The sequence below is a fragment of the Leptodactylus fuscus genome, chromosome 5 (genome assembly GCF_031893055.1).
Source record: "Leptodactylus fuscus isolate aLepFus1 chromosome 5, aLepFus1.hap2, whole genome shotgun sequence".
Taxonomy (NCBI): domain Eukaryota; kingdom Metazoa; phylum Chordata; class Amphibia; order Anura; family Leptodactylidae; genus Leptodactylus; species Leptodactylus fuscus.
Window position 1 is genome coordinate 66,619,188 of NC_134269.1, and position 6,678 is coordinate 66,625,865.

Consider the following 6,678-nt stretch of genomic DNA (forward strand, 5'->3'; position numbering starts at 1 on the left):
ACCAAAATGCGACTGTTGCGCCCTCCAACAGTCACGCTTCCCGCTCCGGAGTAGTCCCAAATGAATGGGCCTAGTCCGGAGGATGCTGTCGTGAGGCGGACGCTGGGGCTGACTCAGCCACGGAATCCACCTGAAGAAAGCATTACCTTTTGTAATACATGATACATCACAGTATCATGTGTATCTTTTGGTTCCCCCACAGTATTATGTCGCTCTTCGTGTGGCACCACAGTACTGAACAATCACACCAAAAAAACTAATACCTCTCCCAGATCCCCCTGTGTTCTCTCCTGTCTCTGCTCCTGGGGACTTCAGTGACATCACTACATTGCACCGACTGCTCACAAGACTCTGGGAGCAGAGACGGGCTAAATGGTGAAGCAGCGTGGACTCGCCCTTCTAGGAGCAGAGGATATGTCACCACATAACTGGACAGATTCACTGTTCACGAGTTTGTAGAAGTTTGGTGAGGACCTTTTCACACCAGCGCCCGATCTCCGCTATGCAGGTTTCCGTTTCCTGCGCGAAACTGGGCACTGCAGGAATTTTTCAAGCCCATTCATTTGAATGGGTTTGAAAAGTGTCCGGCTGTGAACACCCATGAGCGTTTTATGATCTCCGTGGCGAAACCGTTTTTTTTTAACCTGGACACAAAGTCGGACATGCAGGACTTTGTGACCAGTTTAAAAAAAAAAACGGTTTCACCGCGGAAAGCATAAAACGCTCACCGGCGCTCACAGCCGGACACGGTCTGACAGGTTTCCGTCTTCTTCCGACACTCTGTTTATGATTTAACCAATAAAGTTGCTGTCTCTCTTAGAAAACCCATTTTCGTACTGCCCCAGGGAATTCTGAGGTAATAGAGGGGGGTCCTCCAGCCAGGACCCCCAACTATTACCCAGAATGGAAAAAGACTAAAAGCAGAGCCTCTTGTTCTAGAAGACCCAACATGTCCATGGACAACCCAGTGATGTTAGTGAGAAGTGTGTTATACTTTATTACCTCTAGAGGCGCTGTAGGGAATGTGAACGCCTGCAGTCAGGTCCGACCACAGGTTACAGGAAGGGATGGTAAAGAGCTGACAACCCTTTGGGGCTCTGTTCACACCACCTATAGACATCTATAGGTAAAATGACTTAAGTGAGATTGGAAACCCCTGAAGATCCCGAGTGCTGGGGAAAGGACATTGAGGCCTGTACAAGATTTACTACAAGGACATCCAATGAGAATAAAGACAAGGACAAAGATGTAAGAGGTAAAGGGGAGAATTTTATTTATAGATGGGGCGGGGTCATATTATATTATTATATTCCTATTATATATACTATGTCTATATGTATGTGTATGTTATTAATCTTATTTATAGATGGGGCAGGGTCATATTATATTACTATAGTCCTATTATATTATGTCTATATGTATGTGTATGATACTAATCTTATTTATAGATGGAGCGGGGTCATATTATATTCCTATTATATATACTATGTCTATATGTATGTGTATGAAACTAATCTTATTTATAGATGGGGCGGGGTCATATTATATTACTATATTACTATTATATTATGTCTATATGTATGTGTATGATATTATATTATTATATTGTACTATTTATTACTATGCATTAAAACAATATATTATGCTATTATTTTTTACTTACTGAGCCACTATATATATATATGTATGTATTAAGTTTTATTTTTAGCTACGTCTACTAACCTAGTGTATATGTGTATGAGATCTATAAATTATATTTTATTTAATTTTTTTTTTTTTTTTTTTTTTTTTTGGTACTGTAATATTAAAACTACCGGTACATATTATCCTATTTTTCTATACTAAGTTAGCGTATATGTGTATATATTCTATATGTGTGTGTGAACTATAACCTATATCTTTTTTTTTTTTTTTTCTTTTAAACTATAATTTTAAAACTACATATTATCCTATTTTTTTCTATACTAAGCTAGCGTGTGAATATATATATATATATATATATATATATATATATGTATATATATTCTATATGTGTGTGTGTGTGCGTGTCTATGTGTGAACTATAAGCTATATCTTATTTATTTTTTTAGTTTTTGTTTTTAGTTTTTTTCCTAGATTTCTATTCTACTATTTGTTTCTTCTTATACATTTATCTAATCTTTATATTTTTGTAACTACATTTTTTTTCCTATTAATTCCTATTTTTAGCTTACTATTACTACTACTTACTTCTCATCTAATCCTATTTAAGGCCATGTTTTGATCCTAAGGAAGGCGAAAACCCTGTGAGGAATGGGCCAATTATCCTCAGCATAGGGGAAAATTCCTTCCTGACCCCAAATCTGGCAATCAGAATAAATCCCAGGATCAATGGCCGCTATCTCTATGTGTCTACGTGTGGTGCCTATACCTATCATGTAGTGTGTGTGGTGCCTATACTTATCATGTAGTGTATGTGATGTGCGTCATACTTACCAGGCCTGTGCTCAGCCGAGCACAGGCCGCTCCTGGGGACGCAGAAAATCTTCACGCTGGAATGGCAAGTGTAGCACGAAGGAGGAGAGAATTGGTGTTTCATTGCAGCCGTGGTTGTACAGAGCAGCTGAGACATGGAGGAGTCGTCAAGTTCTGGGCTCTGGGCGCCGGTACGTTCTGCAAGGCATCCCAGCTTGGTGACGTATAGTTATGATGTTCCGCTGGGTGAAGGGCGCTCCTATCCTCAGGCCACTGTAGATGTTGCTTCTCCAGAACTGGCTGAAATGGTGTAAATGGTGGCCGTGCTCTCCTCTGTTCCAGTTCCTCCCAGCTGATGGTAGAAAAGAATGGATGTTCCTTGATGTTCCTGCACAAACCCAGGCGCTGCTTAGGATTCTTGCATAGCAGATTTTCAATAAGATGTTTCAAATCCGCATAAACGTCAGCTGGAAATTCAGGCTTTTTGGTGAGCTTGGCTATAAAGGCTTCCCGTCGGATTGAACCTTCATACAACGGTTGGTGTCCTGTTGCTATCTTGGACACCACGATTCCTAAGCTCCACCAGTCCACTGCTATGCCATATCCTGGTTTGAAATGCACCTCTGGGGCCATATAGTTGTAGGTGCCCGTCAGGCCACAGATTTTGGTGGAGGCGGTGATTCCATCTCGGGCCAGCCCCAGTTCGATGATACGGGTGTGGCCTTCTGCATCCAACATGATGTTCGCTGGCTTGATATCACTGTAATGAAATAAAAGAAGAAAATGAGGATCTGCCCAGTGACAATGGAGATGGGGGATGGGTAAATACAAGACCAGGCAGAATAGCCAGGCAGGACCCTAGGAAAGCTGGGTGCATGAAATCCAGAATGTAAAGGAGAGACATAGAAGGAAGAAAGTTCTTACCGGTGGACGATGCCGTGTCCATGGAGGAACTGAAGTCCACAAATAATCAAATCCGCCAGGCTGCCTCCAGACAGATACTCGGTGATGAAGTATGCCCGCTGCTCAGAGTGGTGTGCGGCATAGAGGTGGCATATGAAGAGGCATTCTCTGGCAGCGGCGAGTATCTGCTGCTCTCTCAGGATGGTCTCCATATCGTCCTCTCTTTTCTCGATGGTCTTGATGGCCATGACTGTCGGCCAGGGACTGATGCCAGGAAAACCTGAAGGAGACAAATAGAAAATGGTTGTTACATCGAAAAGGAAAAGGGGCTCATACGCATCATGTAGTATCAGCTCTGGGATTGTGTATGGAAAGGCAATAAAGGGGGTCTCTACTATTACCATATGGGAATGGACAGAATAGGCACAAGATGGCTGGGTGGATTGGTTTGGGATCAGCATTTGGCTCAATTTAGATCACTTTTTTTTTTCATCTGTTTTTCTGATCCGTTTAATGAATGCCAACAGATCGTCGTCCGTATACATAGAGGTAAATGTTAAAAACAAAATGGATCCATTTTCTACACAGAAGGGTAGTCTACCATACTTATGTCTCTGCAAATAGAAAAATGCAAGATATGGATTATATGATCAGAATAGAGCCTTATTCACATTGGACCAATATATGTATTGTATAGCATAGACCAGGACATGGATATAAACAGTCCGCCCCCCACAGCTCTGATCCTGAGATCCTCCATGAGTCAGAGTACCCCTTTATATTAACACTAAACCTAACTATGGTGATACACAGAGCGGATGAGATATGGGGCCTACAACAGTGGTCATAGGGGCAGGAAAGTCTCTGGGTATCCTTACAGTCGCCCCATAGACAAAGACATTAGCAACCTTTGACGTAGTATTACATCATGGGTCGCATGGGGTTGTATGGAGAGAGCTCACGAGCTGAGCTCTCTCCATACACAGCAGATTCCAGCTGTATAATACAGCCAGGACATGCCACTAACAGCAGCGGTCGGTGCTGTTAACCCTTTACAAACTGCGGTCAAACGCGACCGCAGTGTGTAAACTGTGCAGGCGGCACGGCGCCATTTTCCGCTGATCGACGCCCTCCTGAACGTCACCAGAAGTTGCTATGAAGGCTTCCAGGCTTGTCATAGCATTGGTTCTATTGCACGATGCCAGAGGCAGCCTCTAATAGAACTGTTGTGATTTTGCTATTCACTGCAATACTGTAGTATTGCAGTGAATAGTATGAGCGATCAGACCCCCTAGGTTTCAAGGTACCTAAGGGGTCTGATCATAAATGTAAAGGAAGAAAAAAAAAAGTTTTTCAAAGTATTAAAAAAATAAAAAAATATATAAAAATTCAAATAACCCCCCTTTCCCTATATCAGATATAAAAGTAAATAAAGAACATTAAACATAAACATATTAGGTATCCCCGCGCTCCAAAATGCCCGAACTATTAAAATATTAAAACATTTATCCCATACTACGTCATCTTGTCCTGCATAAAAAGACACCGCACCCAGCTCCATACATGTAAATATGAAAAAGTTACAGGTGTCAGAACATGACGACACAGTTTTTATTTTCTATTTTGCAAAGATTTTCATTTTTTAAAAAGTATTAAAACATTAAAAATACTATATAAATTTGGTATCGCCGTGTTCGTACAGACACGTAGAACACAGGTAACATGTCATTTGTACCAAACAGTGAACGCTGTAAAAATTAAACCCATATGAAAATGGCACAAATGCATTTTTTCTCCAATTGCACCTCATTATGAATTTTTTTCCAGCTTCCCAGTACATTGCACAGCATATTGAATGGTGCCAATACAAAGTACAATTTGTCCCGCAAACAATAAGCCATCATGTGACTCTGTGAACTGAAAAATGAAAAAGTTATGGCTCTTGAAATGTGAGGAGGGAAAAACGAAAATGCGAAACCAAAAAATGGTCTGGTCCTTAACCCCTTAACGCTCTGGTCAGTAATAGTACGTCCTTGCAAGTAGCACGTTCGATCTCAGGTCAGTACTTATTACTGACCAGTAATGGCGCGGGCACAGAAGCTGGGCCCGCGCCATTACACCCGACACTCGGCTGCATTACACAGCCGAGAGCCAGGACGAGCTGCCCCGGTGAATTGCTCCTATCGGCAGTATTAACCCTGTCGATGCCGCAGACACTTGTCCGCGACATTGAGAGAGTTTTGCTAAGTCTGCCCCCCCTGGGCACCCCCCGTGGCGAGATCGGGGGGGTGCCCTGATGAATTCTATGTAGCCCGGGGTCTGGTTAGTGACCCCAGGCTGCTAGGACCCCCTGCCGTGCTTGATCCTGCCGTGATGCCAGAAGTGTGTCTGCAATACATGTGTATTGTAGGCTATAGTACTGGACCAGCAATCAGAGTATTGCTGGTCCAAGTATACTTATAGGACAAATAAAAAATGTTAAAAAAAAGTTTAAAAAAAAATAAAGTGTGTGAAATAAATAAATTAATCAAGCCCCAAAATTCCATTTTTCTATATCAAATGAGCATATTTGGTATCGCTACGTCCGTAACATCCTGTACCATAAAACTAAAACATTAATTCACCTATATGGTAAACATCAAGAATAAAAAAAACGGGAAAAAAAAAACGCCGGAAATAATTATTTTTTTGCCATCTCACCTTAAAAAATATGCTATAAAAAGTGATCAAAAAGTTGTATGTACACCAAAACAGTACCAATGAAAAGCACAGGTTGTTTAGCAAAAATTAAGCCCTCAACCAACTCTATCAATCGAAAAATAAAAATGTTACGCATCTCAGAAGATGGCGATGCAAAAAACATTGATTAAGGGCTAGTTCACACGTAAAAACCTCCTGGCTTATTTTGGTCCTGAAAAAACCGCTTCCTAATTAGGAAGCTTTTTTTTGACCTTGCCAAGCTTTTTTTGGAGCTTTTTTTTGTAAAAACCACTTCCAAAAAAAAGACAGGCTGTTTTCCCCTCCCATAAAGTGAATGGGCTGAAAAACCGCTAGCGTTTTTTTTCCGTGCTTATTTTTGCAAAAAAACGCGCGATTTTGCCTCCCATTCACTTCTATTGCTTTCTTCAGGCGGAAAACGCCTGAAGCAAGGTCATGTCGCATCTTTTTTCTGCTAGCTGAAAAATAACTAGCAGAAAAAAAAAGCTAGCAGAAAAAAAAGTTAGCAGAAAAAAAAAAGCTAGCTGTTCACATAGGGCTCCATTGTAAAGGGGCTGATTTTGAAGCGAAATCCGCTGTCAAAAACCTCCCCTTTGCCCACGT